This window comes from Arvicanthis niloticus, chromosome 24, assembly GCF_011762505.2.
Source record: "Arvicanthis niloticus isolate mArvNil1 chromosome 24, mArvNil1.pat.X, whole genome shotgun sequence".
Classification (NCBI taxonomy): Eukaryota; Metazoa; Chordata; class Mammalia; order Rodentia; family Muridae; genus Arvicanthis; species Arvicanthis niloticus.
In genome coordinates, this window is record NC_133432.1 from 39,124,410 (window position 1) to 39,151,912 (window position 27,503).

At 43.0% G+C, this 27,503-nt stretch overlaps 1 long non-coding RNA gene across 2 annotated transcripts; it reads right to left on the reverse strand.

The window, feature by feature from the left end:
- Positions 1-522: 522 nt before the first annotated feature.
- LOC143438180 (uncharacterized) lies at positions 523-26,600 on the reverse strand. 2 transcript variants are annotated; one of them, XR_013107180.1, is made up of 4 exons: positions 26,352-26,600; positions 22,393-22,458; positions 13,621-13,755; positions 523-922 (listed from the first exon to the last, which is right to left on the reverse strand). It is a non-coding gene; the product is annotated as an uncharacterized LOC143438180 (long non-coding RNA). The 2 variants fall into 2 exon arrangements; XR_013107181.1 differs by lacking the exon at positions 26,352-26,600 and adding an exon at positions 24,483-24,853.
- Positions 26,601-27,503: the final 903 nt, after the last annotated feature.

The following is a 27,503-nucleotide window of genomic DNA, read 5'->3' on the forward strand; positions in this document are numbered from 1 at the left end:
GGTACTCAACAGACTGTATGTTACTGACGTAAGTGTAACCTTTGGCTCCTTACAGAACAATGGCGCTGTGTGATAATGCCATACTGGGACACATTCTGGAATTCATGTCTGTGTTCTTGCTATTAGTGACAAGATGCAGCATAAAATATTTATTTCTAGCTTATTACCATCTTATTCAGAAAAAGTGTCATGGCATCTACAAGTTAATCAAAGATGAAGTATATTGTGTTGAAAGTATTTTTAATATTAGCAAGCACATCCATGATCTGAAAGTTTTCAGCACCATATCCACAATTCTTACTTTCCAGGCATTCCCTTGGCCCCTGGTTTCTGCCAGAATTATCCTAAAAAATGATTCGGTTTGAAACATCATAATTTCCAAACAATCATTCTGAAATCTACACATCCACACACACACACACACACACACACACACACACACACACACGCACGCACGCACGCACGCACACACACACACTACCAGATCCTTATTTAGAAAAATCTGACTACATTTTTATTTTAAATCCCTTGGGATTTATTGTAACTATATGTATATGTCTAAGGGGATGCAGGTACCCATAGAGCCCAGATATGTAGCATCAGGATCTGGAGTTACAGGCGGTTGTGAGCTTTCCTTCATGGCTCCTGGTAACCCAGGTCCTCTGCAAGAGCAGTTTGTGCTCTCCTTTGCTGCCTACATTTTCTTTTTAACCTATTATCCGCACTGGGGAGTTCTTGCTGTTCCAAAGGTTGAACTCTTACACTGTGATCGCCAGCCTAATTTTATCCAGAAGGAAAAGGCTACACGGCTGGTTTCCAAAACCAGCGTTAAAAGGTCACTCCCTTCAAATATTCTTTTCTTTCTCTTCCTGGCATCATGGCTGTCATAGTGATGGTGATCCCAGGTACATTCCGTCTCCACCTGTGGAAGACATACCGCTGGAATATGAGGATGCTATCCATCATCTCTCCCATAGAAATACTAGCACACTTTCACATGTATTCAAAGTACAAAAACATATTTCTGTCCCTTCTGGCTTTTGTACTGACCTATCATTTCTTGAGTGCATCACCTGCTGTTTTGAGCCTACAGTTTAATACTTTGTTCATTTTTAATTTTTGTACATTTGTTGCATATTTATGAGAGCACCATACAACATTATGGTAGGATATGTAGGTAACATGGAATGTTCAGATCCGGGTAAACACAGCTGTCTGACACCTTAAGGGATGACAGTCTCTTTCTGATGAACTCATGCCTGAGTTCTTTCTCACATCGTCATCATCTGTGGAACACCAGAAGCTCTATTGCTTGTCTAGCAGGCACCTCCCATGCTTCCTTCCATTCCTTCACATGGACGATAGTAGCCACCACTCTTTTCTCAGTTTCTATGAGCTCAACTATAAAATCTAGATGACATGTAAGTGATGTCGTGCGGTACTTGTCTTTCTGAGACTCAATTATTTCACTTAGCACTTTGACCTCTTGCTCCATCCAGCAGTTTTAATATTGTTGTCCTCAACTTGACGATAATGTATGATAACTATATATCACATTTTATATGTTACAAAGATGGGAAAATAATGGACATAAAAGATGGTGGAATGAGATTTAAAAAAATATTCTGCTGTATTGGAACAATAGGCCTCATGCCCACATGATGAAATTGAATTAGAAAAACAGCACACCAGAGCCGTCAGTGGGTGTTTATGGCTTTCAAACATTCAAGACTTCTGATAATTTGAAACCAGGACAAGCTCAACCTTGCAAGGGTTTACTGGGGGGAAATGATAAGGAATTGAGAAGATTATAGGAACCATATCATCATGATATGAATCTGAACCTTAGTGACAGAAGAAAAGAACATGTTGAGAAAGCACCATTGACTTCCGTGCAATCTGATGAAATTGCAAATGACCCCTTTCACAGGGGTCACATCAGATATCCTGAATATCAGATATTTATTATTCATAACAGTAAAAATATATAGTTATGAAGTAGCAATGAAATAGTTTTATGGCTGAGGGGACATCACAACATGAGGGAGCAGTAGGAAGTTTGAGAAATAGGAAGGCAGTCTCTGTGGTAGCAGGCTCTTACCAGGCACTCCACCCACCATCCCAGCCTCCAGACTGGTAGCAATTTTTCTACAGCATGTGAGCTACTTATGGCATATATGTATGTTGTTGTGACACCCCAAACAATTGCTAAGGACACATCTCAAACCCCACATTTGACCTTGATTCCCTCATCTTTTATTTCTCAGAAAGTTACATCCCTGTCAGCATCTGATAGTCGTGGTACACTGTGGAAATCTGGGGGGGTCTGAAATCATAACCCTCTTGCAAGTTAACCAACCAGCTTGCTTCGGCATTAAGGATGCAGATAAAAAAAACTCATACTCTCTAGGCCACAGATAATGGACTTCATTCATGTGGCAATAGCAAGGCAGCTGAGCATCCATCTGGCATTCTTTCCTGAACTTTAGTATATGTGGCCAAGGCCTGCTCATGTGGTCCAAGGAGAACCTCCATTTAGGGAACCTAAAGTTTTATAATGGGCAGTAAGTTTGCCTGCCCTTTGCTTCTGGTTGAGAGATGGGCTCTTAACTCTCAACACTGCTTGTTACAAACATCTTTGGCGGGGATCAGGGGGAGTTGGGGAACCAGCCTAGTGGCCAATGTAGTCAACATATGCTTTAAAACCACGTGGGAATGCAAAAGAGCATTGGGAAACATCACTCAGTATTTACCACTCTAGTTGCCCTTGCCTGGTGTCATGGAGTTTCTGTCTCTGGCTGCCCATCCTCAGTAGCAGACACATGGAGACCATAAGCAGACCTCGGAAGCCTTCTGTCTACATAGCTCTGTAGCTTCTGACTTTCTGTTCCATACAGATGTGGTCATTTCTGCCTCCTGAGTTGTCATCTGTATCTTCTCAGTTCAGTGTGATGTATGCCTCAGCAGGAACTGCCCTTCCATATGCCTCTCCTTGATGGAAAACTGTAGCAACTTCAGGGCCCACCCCCCTATTTCCTCTTCCCACCCCACTCTGTCCAGCGCTGTTTCCCTTAGGAATGTCTAAAACCACTATTTGATAATTTGGGTCTAATTATTTACAATGATTGCAATGCAGGTACCAATGACCCAACTACCAGGTAACTTCTTCACCAACAAGGTGGCAGCAGATGTCCTTTTGTTTGTTCCAACAACTTCTAGAACAGAAGTTGTTATTATTATCATAATTATTAGTCTTTAAGTTGTAGAGCCTCAACACTAACTTAGTTTCATACTTAAGGTGGGACAGAATGTTGTGACAGGAAAGGCACCTCCTCCTTTTCTGTTGTGTTTCCAAGGAGCAGAAACTACAGCTGGAAGCTAGTCAGGGAGGCTGAGGGAGCCAGTCTGCTGCAGGGAGGCCAGAAGGTGAAGGGAGCATCTTTGGAAGAAGCCTTAAAGAAAGCCTGGCTTACCAGCCAAACCTATGGGAGACGGCCAGTTGTTACCAAAATCCTTCCTTTACCTCAGAGTAAGTGGTGTAGGCTTAAAGAAGTCATAGTTGTCCACCAATATCCACAGAGAACTGGTCCCCAGGCTCCCACAGATACTCAAGTCTACAGAAGTCAAAATCCCTTAAATAATACATGTGGTATCTACATATGCCCACTCACAATCCTCCTGTGTATTTTATAAAATGTCTAGATTGTGTATAATATGCAATCAAAAGTAAATCCTATGTTGATTATTGTATGCTGATTTGTTTAAGGAATATTTTTTCAAGTATCATCAGTCCTGGGTTGTTTGACTCCATGGTTAGAAGGAATGTGATTCCCTTAGGTCAGAGCTTCAGTATTTTACCGGCAAATGGTAACAGTTCACCCCAGGGTAATTTCTGTATTCCTACATATGCCATAAGCAATCTTTCTTGGTTATAGAAAAAAAATGGTTTTCAGGACATTTCCCTGGGCTCAATGCAACTCCACAGCCCAGAAAGCACATGTGATGGGAGAGGCTTCAAGCAGTAGAAATGGGATTTCCTGTTTTAAAAAAAACAAAAAACAAAAACCCTCACATGTTTTAAGAATAGCTTGGGGCTGGTTTAGTGCTGTGGTAGAATCGAGGGAGGAGCCTGTCACTTCCTTTGCCAAATCTTTTCTAAACTGAACCAAATACCGCGATGCACAGTGGGGGTGCCCTGGCTTGCTCCCTGCCTTTCTCCCATGTGGCATCTCATCTATTTTTCCATTTTATTTCCATTGTGAAAATTAGATATTAGGTACTTTATGGTATTATGAAATCAATCATTAGTGTTATAAATGAGTGTGTTCATCCAAACTGGATTTGAATTGCCTTAAAAATCTTTATTACTTATTTGGTATGTAACTAAAACTTTCAGATTGTACTAAACTAACAGCCTATTTCACGAGTGTGTGTGTGTGTGTGTGTGTGTGTGTGTGTGTGTGTGTTTTCTTGAAATAAGTTCTTACTATGTGCCTCAGGTTGGCCTTAACTTCCTGATCCTACTGTCTCACCACACAGAATTCACCCTTGGGTGAATTGTTATCTTTCCCCATGGTTGTGACAGGGAAGCCCAGAGCGATGTCAGGTAGACCTGGGTCAGGATAGTCAACCCAAGTTGCATAATATCCTGTTTTGTAAAACGAAGTTAATAACGCTATGGCACACAGTGAATACATTCATACTAAGCCTCCCTTAGTGTCTGGCACAGAGTAAGTATTTATTGAAAGTTGATGGTGTAACTGTGATGACCTCTTATATTGTTATTTGGTTAGCATTCTCAGCTCAGCGATGTAGAATTTTAGTTGGTAAGGGGCATTCTCAAAACCCTAATCTCAGTAGAGTTTCTTTACAGCCTTCAAAGCAGGCAGACATTCCTTCCCACTTGGTGAGAGCAACTGGCGATTGGGTGCCTTATTGAGTTGCCCAAGAACCAACAGGTAGAAAGAAATTGTCTACAGATTCTATTATCTGGCCACTGCCTTCATAATCACCCTTGCTGCCTTTTTTAGAAATGCCAAGAATCTCTTTCTTCTTCTTCAGGGAGAATCATCTTACCTGGCCCTTACAAACAGCCCTGCTTCCTGAGGATACATTCCTTAAGCTCCGTCCCTGTCCCAGACGTATGCATCTCTTATTGTAAGTTTGTTTTAAAGCACAGAGTGAGTGGTGCTTTGTAGTATTCAGTAGTAGCTTGTCTGATTGGCAAAGCGATTTTTCAAACGAATCTTCTCCAGGCTCAAGGGCAAACACTTGTGGTTTACCTCTGCAAAACTAGGCCAGCGCTTGCATCTAGAACTCAACAAATGTGTCTTTGTTCCGGTGGATCTGGGCATGGCCATAAAAGCTCTTAGGCATGATCCAGAAGCCTTCCCCATATTGCACCTTACAAGTAAGAGACAAAGGGCTTTGGAATAATTAAACAAAATACAGTTCTACATTCCATTTCCTTGAGACTCTAGCCTGAGTCTCAATGTCAGTAAATGGAAGATAGTTAAGAGCCTACACAAGGCTTAGAAGATTAGATTCCTAATCTGTACTCGAGAAGGTTTGCCTGCCAATGCAGATGTGGTGGTATTGTGAATCAGTTTTCTCCTTAATTAGCCAGAATATGGACATGTGGTTGAATAATTGTACAACTCCCCGACGACATTCTTTTCACCTCATCAGACTAAATAGAACGGAACACAGCCAAATGAATCCGGCATCCTGCACGTGCAAATGAGATGCTAGTCCATCCTGCAGGATATTTGGCTTGCGAGCTAATATCTGGCATATGAATTTCTTAATAAATAAGACTCAAACTACCAACCTGTAGACGTGTCTATACGATCACGGGCAACTCAGCTTCAAACAACCACTTCTCTGCCTACCCAGCAAAGATGTTTAGGAAAGAGTTTACAGGAAAGAACCACTTCTGCTGTCTGTCCACATTTTCAAGAACTGCCCCATTCTTGAAAACAATCGCCCTGCTGAGGGTACAATGTAATAACACCCTTAAGTGGCTTTTTTGACCATCGGTTGGGTTCTTTCCAGAGAATTCTGACATCTGAGTCTTCTTCAGTATTCTGCCAGGAAAAGTCTTCCATCTGGCATGCAGAGTGTGGTCCTTTTGAAGACCAAGGCCACAGGCAGTCTCTGGGGAGTTCCAGGAGCTTTCAGACCAGTACAGGATAGAGGAGTCAAAATGGTGGGAAGCACAGATGTGGAGCCACAGCTGGCTGACTCTTCCTGCTGCTTCCTGTCCTGGGGATCTTCGCCAAAGATTCTCCAACTGTCTTTGTGATCCAGCAAAGAGTCATTAGTAACTGTTCCCATCACACCTGTAACAGGCTTCCTAAATGTATCTAAAGGTTTCAGACGTTTCCAAATTTTGTGTATATAGAACATGCATTTTGCTTGCCCTTGGCCTCAGTTCCGCGCTCTCTGCCCATTTCTCTAGATGCTCTGGTAGCTGTCAGTTACAAGAACGCTTCTGCTTACAAAACAAGATGCTCTAAGTTGCCTTAAAAGGTAAACTACACAAATCCCAGTCAGTGACGATTTTGGTAAATATTGTTAATGCCAAAGGATCAGACTCATGATGCCTGGCTTGCTTACGGTTAAGAATTTAATGTCACGTTTTTTATTTAGCTAATTGTCAGTGTTGTTTGCTCTGCCTTTTCCTTCCCCAGAGCACAGAATAAAAATTTATATATTATCTAGATGGTGTTCCTCTTAATAAGATATAGTCATTTATTTTAATATAAAACATGTTCGTTCTCTTAACAATTTAATGAAGACTTCTTGTAACTGTTATCTAATCCATACTGATGCTTTCTAGTCACCAAGAAAGGAAATTTTCTCCCTCTCCCTCCCTCCCTTCCTCCCTCCCTTCATTCCTCCACTCCTCCCTTCATGCCTCTCTCTCTCTCTCTCTCTCTCTCTCTCTCTCTCTCTCTCTCTCTCTCACCCACACACACACACACACACAGAGGCACATACACACACACTCACAGACACACACACAGGCACACACACTCACAGGCACGCACACACACACCCAGAGAGTAAGCTATGTGATTAAGAATGTCCGAGTTCTGCCTGACTGATTAGTGTTCTGGAAAGGAAGAACTGGAACAGCAGCTGACGTGTAGGTGCCCTCCCAGGAGACTGCTACATGCAAACCCACCTAGAGATAGGCAAGGAGCACAGAGGTGTTCCTAATGTTGTTTGCCTTCTGGCTTGTTGTCCAAGATGAAGAGGACTTTGAACGTTAGCTGGAGAAGGGCCTTTTATTCTTTTAGCTGCCAGAGCTGAAACCTGGAGACTTAAGCCTGTATTATTCTCCAGAGGGGCTAGAATGAAAACTTCCATTTTCCTGGGTCCAGGTTAACAATTCTTTTAAGTGTACACAGCATCCCTGACACACACGCAGATGCGTGCTTTGGGTTACACTTCCAGCGATCTGGACAGGTGTGCACTAATTCATTTTTATGGCCTTGTTTCTCTTCTGCCATGAGTTATAAATTTATAAAGAGGTTAGAAATACTTCTTTCCCAAGAATGGCGCTTATGCTTCAGAAAGCCATAGTACAACCCTCTGGAGTCCCTGAAATCTTGTTCTGACTGAGTGAGGTTGCCGAAGGCTTTGGGAAGCAAAACTCAAGTTATTCAGAAACTGGGGGAGGGGTCAATGATAAGTGTATCTTACAGAATTGACCCAGTCACTCTTTGGTAGTAACACTGATGTCATGTGACTTTTCCTTGGGGGAGACATGAACAAACATCTATTCTCTCTCCCCCACCCCCAAGATATGATATCCAAGGGAAACCAAAGATTGGTGAGTTGGGGTGTTTTCTGGAGTGGCTTCCTCTCTCAGGCTACTGCCTTTATGATCTCAGGGTGGGACTGCAAATCTCCCAACTCCCTGTGCTTCCTGGTCCTCCTGCAGGTTTTCTTGGCTTCCATGGTCCCATCAAGCTGCCTATTCCCTCATTGAGGAGGCATTTTGATTCAGAGGAAACAGCTACATAATATCTGGAGGGAGTCAGATTCTGAGGGACACCTTTAAGTTCAGCAATTATGTTGTTCATTAAAAGTATCAAGCTAATGTCAACAGTAGCACTCTTCATAATGACACAAATGCTTGTATATTACTGAATTCTTTGGGTGCTTTGTCTATCCCCAGACCCAGTGTCTTCTATTCCCTTCCATTTAAAGTTTCACAAAACATCTGGCATAGAAACCAACAGCCACATCTTTATTTTGTCTCCGTGAGGACGAAGGGTAGCTCACTCTTGTTTCTATTTCTTCAATTGATCTTTTAAAATCAATATAGCTAGAACTCAAAAGCTTTGTGACTCTTACAGATTTAATTTTGCTGCCTAAACTCCAAAGTCAGACACTTGTGCTTAAAAACAACAAACAAAAGATAATTAACTGTGACTAATACAGTCGATTCATTTTAATTGCAACTGAGATAATTATTAAAGTAAATAACTACATAATGCAAATTCAGTGGTTGCAGATTTTGTACATCACTAATGATGTGTAATTAGCCATGTACATACAATTTGAATACCAGAGAACCACTTGTTTCTCAAATGACTTCACTGAATTATTTCTTTTATGTTCTATATAGTTTATGATGGGAGAAATATTTGAAGCCTCTTTTAATTTTAATCTAACAGCCAAAGTTAGTAAGTAAAACAGAATAGGGGGATACAGCAGTTAAAAGTCCCGGCTTAGCCATCCCTTGTCACTTATACCCGAATACTTGCCAGCGCCCCCTGCAGTATTCTTTCACCATCACACCCTGAAGAGAGGGGGAAGAAATCTCTTCACCCTCTATGCTGGTTAATCAACTGGTTTTCTATTTGTTAGCTATAAGCTGCAGATGCCGCATGTATCAGGTAACCTTTGAAGGGTTAGCGTGTGATGCGGCCAAAGCAGACGCAGTGTGGTCCCATCGGCCACTGCAGCAAAACTGACACATGTTCCTATTTGCCACTGATGTGAGGATTGATTTCTGACTCAAGGGCAGATCTCAGCCTGCCGGGCTGCAGGGCAGAGTACCAAGTAGGCTATTTCAGGTCCATGTGCTTGGGCAAGTCAGGGTAGGGTGTGTCCACAAAGGGCATTAACAATGCAGGGAAATGCATTATTAGTGACTCCCAAAGCCCCGTGTAAGAGGAGAGGATCCAGACTCATGGGATTCTTCAAAAGATAGACCTTAGCTGAGCTTCACAGACAGGCAGAAATCTCATCGGCTGTCTCTGGATCTTCTTACACAGTTTCCACCATTGGGGCAGCTCAGCCTGTGCCCATCGCTGTAGCCCTGTAGCCACACAGCGAGCTGCACAGGATGGCTTTGTCCAGGCAGTTGGCCCCAGTCTCTGTCCTTTACTATAAACTCAGCCTTTCTGCTCAAGTCCCTTCAGTCCACAGCACCAGGTGAGGTTTCCAGCACTGACTCCTTGACAAACCATCAGACAGTCTCTGGGGCATCCTGAACCCTCCCTGGTTTCCAGTTCCAGCTGACTCCAATCACCTTGTGATTTTTATCATCCTGCTTGGTTAGGGATTAAAGACTCAATGTCACAGTGATTATGTTATACAAAGACACCCTTAGGCTATCACACACGTCCTTTTTCCTTTCTTGGCCTCACAGCCCTGTACACACTCGTGTGTACAGAGTGCATTTGAACACAGAGCTGGGAGTTCACACTATGCTATGGTCCTTGAAATGAACCACCATGTTTTTTTTTTTCCTTGCTCTGCTTTTGTTTCATTGGTGTTTTTCTTTTTGAGTCTCAATCCCAGCACCCAGAATTGGGCCCAACTCAAAGTGGGAGAGCACAGTGGGTGCTTCTGTTATCCACAAACCCCAAATGAAACACAAATATTCCAGTCAGTCTCAGCTGAGATTCCCAACTGTTGAGATCAAGATATCTATTGCCAAGAGCCTCCACCCATGCCCCAACTCCAGACCAAGATGCCAGCAGGCCTAGGCCTTGGCACAGGAGGTTGGTTTCATGTTGTCTTGGGCTGAGCCATCCACTTCTACCTGTCTTCAAGACCTGAAATCCTCCTTCCATATCCTGTCATCTGTTGGTGAGGCTTCTCACTGATGATTTTATTTGATATCCTAAGTTTTTCATATCCAGTCTTGTTTCAGTTTGGATTTTCTTTAGGAAATCTATTTCTACTTTGAATGTTTCCCTAGTCTTCATTAAGGCATTTGGTCATATCATCTTTGAGGTCTTTATAAACATAGTCATAATTATTAATTTTGAAACCTGTATCTTGCGCTTCAGCTAACTTGTGTTTCTCAAGGCCTGTTGCAGTAGAGCCACTGGCTTCTGGAGGAGACATACTGTCTTGGCTTTTTGTGATTGTGTTTTTGTGCTGGGATCTGGGCGTCTGGAGTTGTGATGTTTGAGGCGTTCCTTGGTGTAGCTATCTAGTGTTGTCTTTGTTGGGGGGTGGATGCTCCATTCTTTGGTTACTGTTGCCCACTCTGGATGCTAGGCAAGTGTGGTGGCTGTGGGTCCCTGGTGGGCAGGCAACACATATGGAGATGAGCTAGAAAGAAAAGCTGAGAGGGGAAGTGGTGAAGAGAGTTAGGGAGACCATGTCACACCAAGAGGTGGTGTCCCCAGGAAGTACAGAAGAGGGAGGGAGGGGTCTCTAAAGCAAGTTGCTTCTGGACTAAGTAAGTCTGGAGAGACCAGAATGAAAAGGCTGGGGGACCCTGGGTGCACACCTACATGGAGAGTGGCTGGGGGATGGAATTTTTGGAGAAGGCCCAAGCTGAGAGATGCAAGTCACTGGCTAGTGTCTTATCTTGATGCTATATCTTAGCTCCTTCCTCTTCCCTGTTCTGTAACCCCCAGCCACCAGGGTGTGAAAGTGCTTTGCTCTAACCTCCTCAGTGTGGTAGACCAGCCGACCTACAAGCATGGACTTAAATGCATAATTCCTCCTTTTCAACTGTTTCTGTCATGTGTTTTGTCACGGCGATAAGGAAAGTAACTGCAGTGGCTTCTCTGCTGGGGTTCACCTTCCCCCGTATTCCCACTGAGCCCTGGGCACATTTACAGACTCCAAGAAAGCAGGGGAAAGTAAAGAGGACAGATTCAAGAGCTAGGTGGGACAGATGCACGTCTGTTAGGTCCTGTTGTTCGTTTGGTCTTGAGTCCACCTTGCTCTGAGGAGCTGATGATGGCTTTGAACTCCTGATCCTCCTGACATGGCTTCCCGTGTTCTTGTATTACAACTCCGTGCCACTGGTGCAAGTAGGATATTCTCACGTCTATTTTTATATTCAATCACTACTGAATTACCAAATTGTGGGGATTTTTTTTTCTCTCTTAGCATATGGTTTACTGGTCCTTTGCGGTTTATTGATATTAAATAACTTGATTGAAAAGCATTTGCTTTCTTGGACCTGTTGACTGAACACACACCTAAGCAGCATTAAGATATTGACAGGACACTTACTGAAGTGTCCTTGGTGGTCTCCTTCATTGTGACTTAACATTGTCATCCCCAGTTTGTAGCGTGACCAACAGCAGAACTTCCAATCACTGGTTTACTTCTTTGAATTCTTTGTATATTCCAGATGTTAATCCTTTATCATACACACACACACACACACACACACACACACACACACATATATATATATATATATACACACACACACACACACATAACCAAGGCTGCCTCTTCCTTCGCCCTTCTCCTTGGCTATCAAAAAAATCTTTTTGATTTCATGAGGTCCCATGAATGGCTAGAGTGCTATTGAGAAAGTACTTGCCTATTCCTATGTCTTGAAGTATTTGCCCTAGTTTTTCTTAGACACTTGGGTCTTACATTAAGGCATTTGATTATTTGGAGCTGATTTTTCCGCATGCTTGGGGGCGGGGATATCTTGGATTTTCATGAGGTTTGCAGTGGACATATAGATTTCCTTTGGTAGAATAGCCATTTTCACAGTATTTATCCAATTCATGAACATGAAGGCCTTTCCCCGTTCCAGTGTCTTCAATGTCATATAGTAGTTTTATGAGTTACATTTGTTCTTAGGTAATTTCCTCCATGTTCAAAAAGATACTGCCCACCCTCACCTTCGACCCTCTCAAATCTCTACCACCTGTGTCCTCCCTCCTCCTATAAACCTCTGTCACATTCATGTCTGGTTTGTTTTGTGACCCACTTGGTTTAACCGGGGCAGCCTGTGTGACTGTGAGTTTACAGCTATCCTTTGGGGGCTGGGAGGCACAGCACATGTGTACAGTTGTGTGTATTCAACTAGAGACATGATACACAAACTATGATCAGACTTAATGGTGCAAGACATGGTGCTTAAGATTCTCATTGTCTTTGCTTTAGAGTTGGGCAAGCCAACTAGCTTCCTCTCCTAAGGATAATTTATCTCCTAGATGACACATTTATCTTCCAGAATTTATCAATAGAAAGTAGTTTGTTAGTAAAGGGTAGAGACCGTGATCCCATTCTTCTTCCATTCTGATTGCTTACAGAGCCAGCCTTGTATGATCTCAATGCAGGTGTCCATAGATGCTGGGAATTAATGATTGCGGTCGTTCGTAAACTTTAGATGCTAAAGTCTAGAGAGTGGCATTTTGAAGCCCTTGCTTTGTCTTCTAGCTCTTACAAATGTCCCATTCTCCCTTTTGTAATGTCCCCATTTTAGAGGTCAATGACACAATCAATAAATAGGTTCGTGAACAGCCAATAAATACATAGAAACACACTTGACATCACTAGCCATCGAAGAGATGGAAATCAAAACTACAGTGAGGTTCCATCCCACCCCAGGCAGAATGGCAGACATTGAGGAACAAGTCACAAGAGATGCTGGGGAGAATGTGGGGGACTCTGATGTACATGGAGGTCAGTGTGAAGCTTTCTTGAAAATCCGATGTTCCTCCTCATGTCCCAGTTAGTATTTACCCAAAGGACTCCAGGTCAACATATGACAGAACCAACCTGGTGTCCAACAACAGAGGACACCAGGTTACAGGTAAATTTTTTGACATAGCTAAATAAAATGAAATGTTTTCAGCCATTAAAAAAGAGAAAGGTATGTCACTTATAAAAAGATGGGTATGGCTAGAGATTCAGATTTAAAGAAACAAGTCTCAGGAAGACAATATATTTTTTTTCTTTTGTTGGTATCTCCTATATTGTATAACAAAAAAACAGGTACATGCACATGATATGAAGGTGGGAATTAAAATTAAAATGTCTAGTATTCAGAGGGGATTAATGAGGGAGTGGGGGTGGGAAAAGGGAGAATCACCATGTAACGCATGCTTACACAAAAACTGAAATACAAATAGTTAGAAGAAGAGAACTGTAGAATATTCCCTGCCTCTAATTACAAAGTGACAGAGAAGAGAGTGAGTGAAAGGAGGTTACATAGCTGGTACCATTGCTTGACAGATTAAAAGTATATGATCTATGACCAGAACTCACGGTGCAAGACACAGCCATGAGATTTTTCATCGTCTTTGGTTTAGAACTGGGCAGGCCAACTAGCTTTCTTCCAGAGGGTAATTTATCTCCAAGGTAACATGTTAAGTAAAACCATACCTCAGAGTTTGAATTGCAGCCTGTCTAATCTTGGTGGGTCAAGTGAAATTGGCCATCGGTACTGAGCTTCTTCATGTTCCTTCCATGTACTGTGTTCCAGGGTAAACATAGCTTCCAGTGGATCTTGTGGCATGCCTGTGAGACAAGCAGAAGGAAAACAGTACAGAATAGTGAGTGTCTGGTTAGAGAACGTGCTTGAATTTTAAAGTTTCCTTCCATACATGAGTCTAAACCAACCCGGGCTCTGAACAGGCAGAATGCTCTTTTGCGATGAATGATTCTGTACCACGACATGTTAACTGAGTTAGAAGGAGTTTGAAAGACCCAGCGGTTAATAAAGGAGGAGGTCACAGAACAGATTAAAGAAACACATCATGGTAGAGTCAAGTCTCGGGAAGACACTATAGCTTTTTTCTCTTGTTGGTGTTTCCTAGATTTTATAACATAAATCACGTTCATATACATGATGCGAAGGCAGAAGTTAAAAATGTCTAGGGGACAAAGGGCATTAACGAAGGGGTCATTAAGTGAAAGTGAACAGAAGACACAAAGCCAAACACTTTTAAAGTGTATGAGTGACATGGAGGGTTGTGATATCCTGCAAAGAAAGGATTAGATAGATTGCAAACATTGAGAAATAAAATTAACAGCAAGTAAGAACAGGTTATTTAATGGTAATAGTGATAACAAAGGCAAACTTTTAGCTATCCATAAGATAACTAAATCAATGGACTAGCGTGTGTCTTATCAATGTGTGATGATCTGAATGAGAATTGTCCCATAGACTGAGGTATTTGGACGCTTGATCTCCAGTGTTACTCTGGGGAGGTTTAGGAGGTACAGCCTTGCTGGAGTAAGTATGGCTCCGGAGATGGGCTTTGAGAATTTAAAGTCTCACCCCAATTGTAGTTTGGTCTCTGCTTCCTGCTTGGGGTTAGACTGTGATTCCTCAGCTTCCTCCTCTAGTCACTGTGCCTGCCGTCTTCTGCCATGCTTCCCTGCCACGATGGACTCATCCCTCTGGGACCAGGAGCCAACCTAAAGTCTCTCTTACTAAGTTGCTTCTAGTCGAGGTGTTTGATCACAGCAACAGAAAAAGCAACTGGCACAAAATGGATGGAATTGCTCTCATATTTCAAACATAAAACTTCCTAAAACCGTGAAGTGGGACTTAGGGTATAATGAATATTGGACATCTGACACTTGGCGGTAAGACTTTTTATATGCTCTTCCATTACGAAGTCTGGATGGCCTTTAACGGTGATTGTTGAACACTCGTGTGCTATTGTCTGTGTTAGTGGATTTATCCTCAGGCCACATAGTGCATGTGTCTTCATCCTGAACACGCTGCTCCTCCACAACTTCTGACTGAAGTACCCTTGATCCTTCTCCCTCCCCCTTCATGCTGGTTTCAATGTGTGCTTGACAGTCGGCCTATTCATTCTTTAGAATTTAGTTCGTGTCTCTCTGAAAAATGTATTATTTCTTCCGTGGCGGCATTATGCTTTCACTGTCTGCTTCCCTGACCCTCTCTTGCCTCTGCCTCACATTGCATTTCTTAACTTCGGGAGAGGTAGGGACTAGTCTCCTATTTACGAATACTCTTATCGAACAGAACATACCGCACGAAGAAAATACATATGATGGATGGGCATGAGGGCACATGCCTTTAATACCAAAGGCAAGGAGGAGGCTCACTGGCAGTTCAAGGCCACTTTGATCTACATAGTAAGTTCAAAGGCGACCAGGAATATATAGCAAGGCCCCGACTCAATGAATAAGTCCGAGATGATGCTGGAACTTGAAATTGTGTTTCTGAGGTGATTAGAGAAGCACTTTCTACATTTTACATAAATAAGTTAAACTATAACATACGGTGGGGGGGGGAGAGACACACACACAGAGAACAACCAAGCACTCATATACATACAATAAAAAGTTTAATAACAACAACTCAAAGAGCCTGCCTTCTTTGTCTTGCACAGACTTATCATAGCATTTGTTATAGACAAGTAATGTGCCTTTAGGGGTCGTGTCCTTGGGTATAAGGTCCTTACCGTATTCCCTTTCCATTCTTGGCCCTTAGCACAGAGCATAGCACTGAATCCCAACAAATGGCGTCCAAGTGAAATGAACCAAGCCTTTCCCAGCTCAGTGTGTCATCCTCTGCTCACGAAAACGGTGCCATAGCAGAGTTAGTTTAGGTACAAGCCCAGGGGTGGAATTGCTAGATCATATGTGTTGTGAATCTACTTTGGGGAGGGGTTCTTTACTGATTTTCATAGCGACTAAACCATTTCATACTCTCACTGTGCATGCACAGAATTCCACGTTTATCACATCCTCACCAACACTTACATTTTCTGTTTTGAATGATAGCAATTGAGTGCATGAGCTTATTATGGATTTTACCTGAATTTTTGTAGCAGTAACACCGTTAAACATGGTTTTGTGTGCTTGTTGGCCATTGACAGTTCTCTAGACCTGCATCTCTCAACCTTCTAGCTGAGACCCCTTTGGGGGTCAAGCAGCCCTTTCACAGGGGTCGCATATCAGATATTTATATTATAATTTATGACAGTAGCAAAATTACAGTTATGAGGCAGCAATGCAAATAATTCTATGGTTGGAGGTCCCCACAACATGAGGAACTGTGTTAACGAGTTGCAGCATTAGGAAGGTTGATAACCCCTGCTCCACATGAATGTTTATTAAGTCTTTTTGTTTGGGGGGGTGATCTTATTGTTGAGTTGAGGGGGTTCTTCATCTGTCAGACATACTTTACAGACATTTCCTGGCCCTGTGTAGGCTTCTGTGTAGTTCTAATGGCGTCCTTTGATAGAACAAGCAGTTTATTTTATGTCTAACATAGAACCTTGCAATGCTACTTAGACTCTCTCTGCCTATACATGATTTTATTTTAATTATGCATATGTGTGTATGAGAGATGTGTGGGTATATGCGTATGAGTACAGTGCCCACCAAGACAAAAGAAAACATAAGATCTACCTGGAACTAGAGTTATAGGTGGTTTTGAACCAGCCAATGTGACTGCTTGGAACTGAACTTGGGTTCTCCGAAAGAACAGTACACACCCCTAACTATTGAGTCAACTCTCCAGCCCAATATTTATGTTTTTTAATCTAATTCAGAAATAATGCTAATACAAGCTGATGACAAAGTCTGACAAATTTATAAAATAAGTTGGCTTTAAAGTTGTCAGCTACCAAGTCCAGAACTGAAGAACTCCAAATGTAACAGGGACCGTTTCCCCCACTCAGGTTTTGTCAGTGGGGACAAAGGAAGCTGCAAACACATGCATTGATAACCACTCGCCATTGTCCTTGGGTTTAGAATCACGAATCTTCTACAAAGAGCCTTTGAATATTACTGTTTTTTCAGCAAGAAAGAGATGAAGAAACTACTTGTGGGACAAGCATATGAACATTTCCTTTGCCGAATTTAGCTAGGAGCTAGATGCTGTTCGCTGGTCAAAAGATGAAAGAAAGCGAGTCTGAAAGAGGACTCGGAAAGGATGTTTATAAGAATGCACAATGCACCCCGGGCTGTGGGTTCTGCTGGTCTCTGCAGTGGGGTTCATCACTGAGCCTGCAGCTTTGGGAAAAGCGCACCAGCCCTCGAGCCCTCGAGCCCTGACCCTGACAAGCTCAAGGAAGAGCTTGTGGGCTTCCGTAATCTCTGAACCTCATGATGTCTGCCTATTGGACAGTCCAGGAAAGCACCAGAAGATTGCCTTCGCAGTCTTTTTTGTCCCTAGCCCCTTCAGCGCTGTGACTTATTTTTAGTTCTATGGTTTTCTCCCACAAGCTAACACTAGGTCACGGAGTCATGGCTTGCACTCTGCTGTCACGGTGTCCTCTGTACACGAAGCTTAATGGAAACTCTGATTATCCTAGATGGTGCCATTTGGAAGGATTACATTAGAACTTTGTTGAGTCATAGCTGCAGCATCCTAATAAAGGGTAGGTTTATGGTATTTTTTTTTTTTAACAATAGAAGTTCAGACAAGAGAAAGTCATTTAGAAGGCACACAAGATTGCCTTCCTGATGTCATTTTTTATTCTGAATTGTGAAACAAGTTCAAAGGAATGAGTCAAATAGAAATTTTAGTGCAAAACATTACTACCCCATGACTGCAGCTCAACAACAGAATGCCCGTTGGGTTAGCGCAGACAAGAGTTAATAATGGTTCATTCATGCACATACGTAGGCGTACTTAAAGGGTATATGTGGGAAAATTAACCACAGTCATATCTAGCTTTTTGCCATGAGTCCCTCTTGACTCAGTCTCTGACTTCTGATGAGTGATGCATTTGGAATGAACTCCTTGTGGCCTTTCAGACGCACCAAACTTTCCAGTGTTCCTTCTTGCCTTATCTGATGCTCCACTCTGCCCGCCCCTCACCCACCTCACCTCCAACTAAGCTGTTGCAGAATCACTAACTAACCTTTGTTTGGGGTGATTTATCTGATGAGGTTTTATTAAAGAAAGAGGTTCTTGAAAAAAGAAGACAGCCTTCAATGGCACAACAGACGCTGAGGTAGAGCGGTCCCTGACCCCTGAGTTCTCATCCTTGAGTACCACCGGGGAGCTACACGATGTCAGGTCAGCCCCTCAAACTCACTGTCCCTCAATGTTTTCTTCCTTTGCAAAGAGACACAGGGCAGAAATTGTATGGCTTCAGATATATTTTCACAGTGAAGGTCCCATTTTCGACTTAAATTTGTATACCACTGATATTTCCCAGTTCCAGGCTGAAAATTGAGATGTTGTCATCATAAGAAGTTTATTTCTGTTCAAATTCTAACTAAGGCTCAAAGAAACGTAAAACAAAAGACCCTATCTCAGAAACATCTGCCACCTTTTATATTTGATATCCAACCAATCAAAAGCTCAAGACCAACAGAGGCATGCACCTTGGTTTCTATTGGTGTTTAGTTTCTTTTCACATACATAACTCCATAAATCAAGTGTGATTATGGAAGTGACATTTTGTTTCTCTTCCAAACGTCGACATTCTCTTTACTTCAGACTTTGTGATGAAAAAGGACATTTGAAGCTTCACAAAGATAATAAAGAAATTCTTAACAAGAGCGGTCTAAAGTTAACACTGTGGGAAATGCAGACACAAGGAGAATGCTTGTTAGTTTTCCAGGAAGGGTGGAAGAATTAACAGATGAGGAACCCAAGCAGATACGGGAAAAGAGGAGGCTTGCTTTTTTCGTACACTCTGATGCCAGAGGTCCCAGACAAGCTTTGGCAGCACTGCAAAATGTCCTTGCTCAGGTGCCAGGGGCACTGACTGCCACTGCAGAAGGGAGATGTCAGAAACCCTCCTGTTAGGGAGCCATCTGATAGTGGCTATCATATTTCATGACCGGTTTATCTAGACATGGAGTGAAACTTTTGGACAGATATTTTTATGAAACTGTTTCTTTGGGATTATTCACATAATAATTTAAGATATCACATGTGAAGAGATACCATGACCACAGCAACTCTTATGAAGGGAAGCATTTAATTGGGGATGGCTTACAGTTCAGAGGTTTAGTCTATTGTCATCATGGTGTGAAGCATGGTAGTGTGCAAGTAGACATAGTGTTAGATAGGGTCTAAGGGTTCTATATCTGTTTCCTCAGACAGCAGAAGAGTGAGCTACTGGGCCTAGGCTGAGATCCTGAAACCTCAAAGCTCAACCCCAGTGATAGATATACACTTAACAAGACCACACGTATTCCAACAAGGTCATACCTCCTAATACTGTCACTCCCTCTGAGCCTATGGGAGCAATTTTTATCTGAACTACTGCATCCCACACCATTAGCCCCCACAGACCTGTAGCTATATCACACTGCAAAACTGCATTCAGTCCGACTTCAAAAGTCCCCATAGTCTATCACAGTCTCAACACTGTTTAAGGGTCCAAAGTCTCTTCAGAAACTCATGACAGTCTCTTAAGTCTCACCCCTGTAAAATCAAAATAAGAAAAAAGAAGATCGCATACTTCCAACATACAGTGGCACGGGAGATACATTGCCATTCCGAAAGGGGGGAAAGGAACGCAGTGAGGAAATACCGGACCAAAGCAAGACTGAAAATCAGCTGGGCAAACTTCGAACCCTGTATCACCACATCTAAAGTCAAATTGCTCTTCAGAGCTCCAACTGCTTTTAGCTTAGTTCTTTACAACACACTTCTTTCTCTTGCGCTGGTTCCACTCCCTGGTAGCAACTCGCTTTGGCCAGGTATCCCATGGCTCTGGCATCTCCAACATCTTGGAGTCTCCAAGACAACCCAGACTCTACCTTCACAGCTTCCCACCATGACCTCTTTAGACCTCCACACAGGGACACCCCAGACACGCACCTGTCTTCAGCAGCTTTCCTTAGTCATGGAGGGAGAGTTCATAGCCCATTTCCTGGATCCTTGATTCTAAGGCAGCACCACATGGCCGGAAGCTGCCAAGTTCTGCTGCTTGCTGGGGCTGGATCATGCCCCCTCGTTCAACTTACAATTCAATCATACAATTCAATCTGTTCTCCATGGTTTCCTTCCTTGCCTAAGCTTGCCTGACCTGGAATTTTCTCTGTAAACCAGGCTGACCCTGTACCTAGAGATCTGCCGACCTCTATCTTCTAAGTGCTGGGATTAAAGGTGTGCATCACTACCACCACGCCTGGATCTAAGGTTTTCTTTAATTCCTTTTTACAAGTCAGAAGCTTGGCTGGGTGGGGTCTTGCCGAGGTCACCACTCCTTTTACTCCACTTAGCAGCTGGCTTCCCTTTCATCTGTTTACACTTTCTGGTGTTGCCTTTCTCCTCCAGCTGCACATTTTGTATTTTCCTTGCTCGGCTTGTTCCTTTTCATTATAGAGCCGCAAAGGACGGGCCACTGATAGCCACACAACAGTCAGGGCTAGGTTGTTTGGAATTGTCTTTTACCAAAGTTGTTAATCCACAGTTCTTCAATCGACACTCAGGCCTTTACATAGTCTTCTCTGAAACATCTTGAGCCAGGCCCCCCACGGTTCAAACCACCATCAGCACCACTGTCTTCCTTCCATGCACCTACTAGGATGGCCCCTTCTATTCTCCTTAAAGAACCCCGCTGATTTTCTAATTCAAAGTTCCAAAGTCCACATTCCCAAACAAAAAGCAGGGTCCAGCCTATCACAGCAATGCCTCAGTCCCTGGTACCAACTTCTATCTTAGGGTTTCCGTTGCTGTGAAGAGACACCATGACCATGGTGTCCCTTGGCAACTCTTATAAAGGAAATTATTTAATTGGGCCTGGCTTACAGTTCAGAGTGTAGTCCATTATCAACATGGTGAGAAGTACACAGGCAGCCGGTGCTGGAGAGGCATCCTCAGGCTGGCAGCCGGAAGAAAAAGTCACTGAGCCCAGGTTGAGCTTCTGAAACCGATAAGTCCTCTCCTCCCCCAGTGACACAGCTCCTCCAACAAGGCCATGCTTTCTAAAAGTGCCACTCCCTGTGAGCCTATGGAGGCCGTTTTCATCCAAACCACCACAATTAAATATATAATAATAAATAAATAAATGATAGTTAAGTGTATCTAAAGGTCTTGACTATGTGTTGCTTTGTTGGAACCTTTCTGATATAAATTCCAGGGTGAAACTGAAAGATAGAAAAATCATAAGTTGATCCCCTGAACCCTACTCTTAAAAGCAAAGACATAAAAACCTGTAAGTCAAACACTGTGTTGTCTCAGTCCCAGGAAATTAGCTGACCATTTGAACAGATGGCCCTAACTAAACAAACCTTAAGATTCATGGTGTCAGGATGCTATGGGCCCCAGATTAGCTTGGCCGGGCTTTGAACTAACAGCCCTGAGACAGTTGGTGCCAGGATGCTAAAAGTTTGAGATAAGCCTGACCCCCTTGAACTGGAGCTCATGATATATAGTGTGAAACTGGTTCGAAATAGCCAATTATAAAGTGACACACCATGCATCTTAGGAATTTGAGATCAAATGTATGGATGACCTAGTGACCTGTTCCCCCTCCTTCCCCCTTCCCTAACTCCACTCTCAGCCTTCCCTCTTCCCTAACTCCACCCCCACCTGGTTTGTAGATTCCCCCTTAAAAGCGGTAAACTTCTTTTGTTCTTGGGCTGAATTCCGCTGCCCCTGCGTGGGCTTGAAGGAAAGACAGCCCTGGCTAGCCAGTAAACCTCTTGCGATTTGCATCAAGTTGTGTTTCTCGTGAGTGATTTGGGGTGCGTCTGCAGTTCTCCACGGATCGGTGAGGTCCTTTTCATTTGGGTTTTACAAAACCATTCTGGCCTTCTATGACTCAGCAGCTGAAATTCAAACTCAGCTGCAATGGTATCAGCAATTTTTCATGCTGTTTTAATTCTTGCTGCTTTTCTGAAACCAGGCAAGCAAACAAACATTACTTCCAGTTATTCAAACCAGTGATGTGACACTGTCATTTGAAATTCAGAAAAAAAGTATCCCACAATATTCAGATTTAGTTCCTACTTCCAGGACAGCCCAAAGTGGTAAGCGTAGTGATTAGCCTTAGATTAATGCAAAAGAGATGTCTTGGTTGACAGGTACCTGTGCCAAGTCTTGTTCCAGTCACTTTGTGAATATAAGCTTATTTAGTCTCATAATCCGGAGAGGTGAGAGAAGATTATTACCCCCGTTTTACAGACAAGAACAGAAACTCTCAGGCAGCAGTGACCTGGAAGCAACTCAGGAAGCAGCGCTAGGCTGGCAGAGCTCACCTGAGCAAGAATGGAGACCTGTGCGTGGCTTTGTGTAATCTGACGGTTTATCTTCTCAATCATGAACTGGAAACATGGGAGAAATGTAAAATTAGGAGTCTATCAATAACTTAAATCATCTAACAAAGATTTACTGAGCAATGGCTTTAGGCCAAGCACAAGGATTCTCTGCTCCCTTAATGAGAAGGGACATTCAAAGAAAGGCAAGTGACCGTCATCTTCCTTCATAAAAACCTTAAATAAGCCATGTATGCTGGACATACATGTCTTTATGAACATATGCATACACTTTAAAAATTATGTGACCCTTCTGTTTTGCCTCATACTGAAGGACTTAAAGGAGTAAGCTGTTGTTCACTACTGAACAAGCTGAAAGTAGCGACAGGGAGGGGAGGTCAAATCCTGTCCACAGGTTGTTTCCACTTGCTTTCAACAGTTACATTTGTTTCCAGACCATTAGCTGCTCAAGATAGATGAATGCCTACCAAATTAGAAAACTTCCTTGAACATGCAGGCTTTATTGGAGTAGGCCTGCGTGTGTGTGTGTGTGTGTGTGTGTGTGTGTGTGTGTGTGTAGTGCACCGAAACAGAATAAAAATGATTTTTGAAGGTATTTAAATGAAGAAAACTTGAGTGTGAGAGAGACGTGTTTTCATTGCCGAAGGCTAACTTTATTTTAGCTATAGAGATAAAGTGAGTAGAATTGCATCTGCATCTGCATCTGCATCTGCATCTGCATCTGCATCTGCATCTGCATCTGCATCTGCATCTGCATCTGCATCTGCATCTGCATCTGCAGCAGGGAAACAACAGAGTGCCTGCCAAGCAGCTCAGTGTTTTCAGACTAGTAAACATGGAGAAAGTCCTTCAAGACTGCAGCTGAGAGGAAGAAAAGGCACCCCTCCATTTCAGCACTATCAGACGAAAATGCAGACTGTCAGTACAAACTCGGTGTACATGTTTAAACTGAATGATTATTTATTTACTGTAGACTCCAGTTAAATCAGGCGTCCTGTGTCTGGCAACACCATTATATCCCAGCCCTGGGCAGAGAGCTAGACATTAAGATGCCATTTGCTCTGGGTAGGTGTGAGTGTGCATGTGTGTGTGTGTGTGTGTGTGTGTGTGTGTGTGTGTGTGTGTAATTCTGTCTGTCTGTCTGTCTGTGTTTCTCTGTGGTGTGTGTGTGTGTAATTCTGTGTGTTTGTGTCTGTCTGTGGTGTGTGTGTGTGTCTTGATCTCTCTGTCTATCTGCGCCCCTCTATGATGTGTGTGTGTGTGTGTGTAATTTTGTGTCTCTCTGTGGCATGTGTATGTATGTGTGTATATGTGTGTCTTGGTATGTCTATCTGTGCCCCTCTATGTGTGTATATGTAATTCTGTGTGTCTGTCTGTGTCTCTCTGTGCGTGTGTGTGTGTGTGTGTGTGTGTGTGTGTGTGTAGGTGTGTGTGTGCATTGGGATGGAATCAATAACATCTCTAACAGAGAACATTCAGGAGCTTCTGTGGCTTAAAGATTCCCACCAAATTCATGTGGAAAGTTCATTCCTATTGTTAGGTAATAATAGCTGAGACCACACTGGCCTTTTAAGAGGTCATTAGGCCATGAGAACTTTGTTGTGCAAGGATTAATGGGTTTACCCCCAAAGTAACCCTGTTCCAAAGGCCAGTTTGACTCTTGTCTCACCATCTGGACCCCTTTCACCATTTGATGCTTAGGCCATCTTGAGACTCATCAGCAAGTACGCCCATAAGACACAGACTCCTCCTCACCTTGGACTGTGTAACTACCAGGCTGTAAGAAAAACTCCATTTTCTTTATGAATCCCCCAGCCTATGATACCATAACAGCATTAGACAATGGACCAGAAGGCCCTTCAGGTGGAGACTGGGGTGTCTCTTGTCTGCTAACCCATACATTCCTCCTGCGAGGCTGGCAGGCTGCCTTCTCTGTCCACGGCCTCTACCTAATTTCTGTCCAGAATGGCTCTCATTATCAAAGCGTTCTTGCACTTCTCTCAAGACCGTTGACAACACGGGTTCCTTAATACTTGTTGCTATCCCCAGAACTACGGGCGAACCCAGGCTACCTTGCACATCTAATAAACATTTACTGTGCGTGAGGTTCCCGTGGCCTCTCCTGCCTGTTGTTTTAGCCGTCGCTTCCTTCTAAAAACAGTAAAGAGGAAACAGGATAAATGTGTTCCCTCTTGGACTCCATTATTTCTTTTGCCCAGCAAGAAAGGCTGGGTTACATCGGTACCGCCAAGTTGCTTGCCGCCTCCCACGGTGTCGGGTGCATACGAGGTACACAAAGGTGAATGGTCCCGTACACGAGATTTATCTGCAGTTCGCAAAGGCCATTTCACTGAACCTCGCTTATGTTACAGAAGCTGTGCTAGGCTGGGAAGGAAGGCTTATTCCATGCTGCACAGCTGGGGACACACTGAAAAGAGCTGTCAGGGAGTCCTAGGCGGAAGTGGGAGTAGACATGAACCACGTGACTACTCTTCTACGTGTTTGAAGTAGAGAGAGAGCCGCCTGCAGCACCACACAGGAGGAGGCGGAAAAGGAACCCCAGACCTTGTTATCAGGAAGGGGAGGTGTTTTCTCACAGCTGTCTTCAGGCTCCTTTTCTAAAGGCCATATATCTGAAGTGACAGGATCGCCTCCTACTGTGCAAGAAGTAATGTTATTCTTAAAGCCACAGAAAGCAGCACACCCTCTTAAGTGTAGCTTGACATGAAATACCTACCACACTCCACTAAAATACTGACGTCAGGCTGGGGGAAATCACCATCAATGAGAAGAACATAGCGTGCTCCCTAATGCTCTCTAATGGATTTACATTACATATAACAAGGTAAAAGCTTATTAGACAGGTGGCCAGCTGTCACCTGACCTTGGACAAGAGCAGAAGCAACCATGTGAAAGGAAATTTAACAGTAAAACACTCCAGACAACCAAATCATGAAGAAAGGTTCTTAATGCATGAGACAAATGTTACTGGTTTTCCTCTCTGGGTTCTTTCATTTTAAACACTGCCCATCTTTGGAAAGGGATGTTTTGAATCCTTATCAATATCTACCGTAGTTTACTGGAACACAGCTCTCATAGACTGAATTTAATGGAAATCACCTTTTAGGTGGCATTGATTAATTGTTTAAGGCAGAGAATTGTTTTCAGCTTGATATTTTCACCAATATACTATATACTATATATTTATATACTATATATAATATACTATGTACTATATATTTACAATAGTAAATTTTCAAAAGATCCAAGGAGAGCTTGAAACATCTTTTTATGTATAGCATATGCTTTATAAAAGAAAAATTGTCAAAATTTAAGTCCTTTGGACTGTGGTATGGACCATCTTGGGCCTGATGAAAAGTATGCTTTTCTCTCAAGTCTCCATGTAGATGTACCGTTGCCATGGTGACAGGAGGGTGGCAAATGTGCCTGCTGTTACTGCTGCCACTACTCAGATAGCTGTATGCAAATTCCAATGTGCTTCTTAAAGCAGACTCGGAAGACTTAAGTAATAATCTTGTACCAGGCACCAGCAACCTCTTATCATAACCACTAAAAGTTCCTCGTGGAAAATAGACTTTCAGGAACCAGAGAGACAGCTCAGCGGTTAGGAGCACCAGCTGCTCTTGCCAAGGACCCAGGTTCAGTTCCCAGCACCCACATAGCAGCTCACAATCTTTTGTAACTCCAGTTCCAGGGGATCCAACGCCCTCTTCTGGCCCACATGGGCACTGCAATGCGTGTAGTACACATCCATAAACACAGGTAAAACACACATACACATAAAATAAAAATAAATTAATATTTATATCTAAATGTTAAATAAATGTTAAGCTTGCATTAACATTTGAAATATTAGTTTTCATAATACTAATAACTTTTCATACCATATGAAAAGTTAGTTTTCATAATAGTGCGCTCACCTGTGGACCTGCATCATCAAGCTCCTCCCATGAGCTGTTGGTATATAAAAAGGGATCCATGTTGAAGACTTACGAAATACACACGACAGTGGGAGAGTCCTTCCTTATACCACGTTAATCCAGAGATCCAGGAATATGAACTGTGGGGTTTATCTTGACAGGTAAGTCAACTTATTGCTGAGCTAAACAGCCAGACAATACCGCCCTTGTTAAGGAGCCACAGGTGTTTAAAAGGCTTACTCGAGTTAAAGGTGAAGACTTCAGCATCATGCGACAGGAGTGGGTGGGGTCAAGGAAACAGAGCTCGGAGGGACAGGACTTGGGGCGGGGCAGGGGGGGGGTGGGTAGACTGCAAGGCAGGTGCTTAGGAAATCAAAAAAGAGAAATAAGACTTGTAACTTCCTGTTAGTCACAGGCAGAGAACTTATTCTAAGACATAGGTTTTAGTAGAATACATTTAAGGCTTTGGATACAGTCCTGCTCTGAAAGCCCATTGTGTCCAGATTAAGCACAGGGAAATTGTGTCACCTCAAACGAACACCTGCTGTCAGCCTCAGAAAACATTTATAAATCCCACCAAGATCTACAGTAGAACCCTCTCCCATATTTCTTGAGTTGGCTACCAGATCACCTCAGGAATTCTCATAGGGAAGCGCTTTAACTGGGGTAACCGAGTGGTACAAACCTGAGAATTCCGTAGGCACGCACCCACTGAACACTATTGCATTAGTCTGGGTAACATCTCACCTAGGAAGGGGCCGTGTACGCTTGTTTCTCCTCCCCCTATCCGTGGGACTATTTTCTAATACATCCAGTGGATTCCTAGAACTTCAGGCGTGTATTCAGATCCGATACTAGCCTATAGATAGATGAAAATTGTATGGCATGTAATAAAGACGTTCATTAAATAACATGGAGGTGGTGCGAAAATTGGTGCTAATTCAAAACCATAGAAGAAAAAATAGGAAAACAGTAGAGGCTCTCATAAACAAGGGTGCGTCATACCTAGGTGGGAACTAGTATTTTTCATAGTTGCACCAAGACACAGTTCTGACGCAGAGCAGACAGGCAAACCAAAGTGTTCTGTTGCTCAGACTACCCGGTGTGGGCACTGTAGCTCCCACGTGGGGGGAGGAGGGGTCATAGACGGAG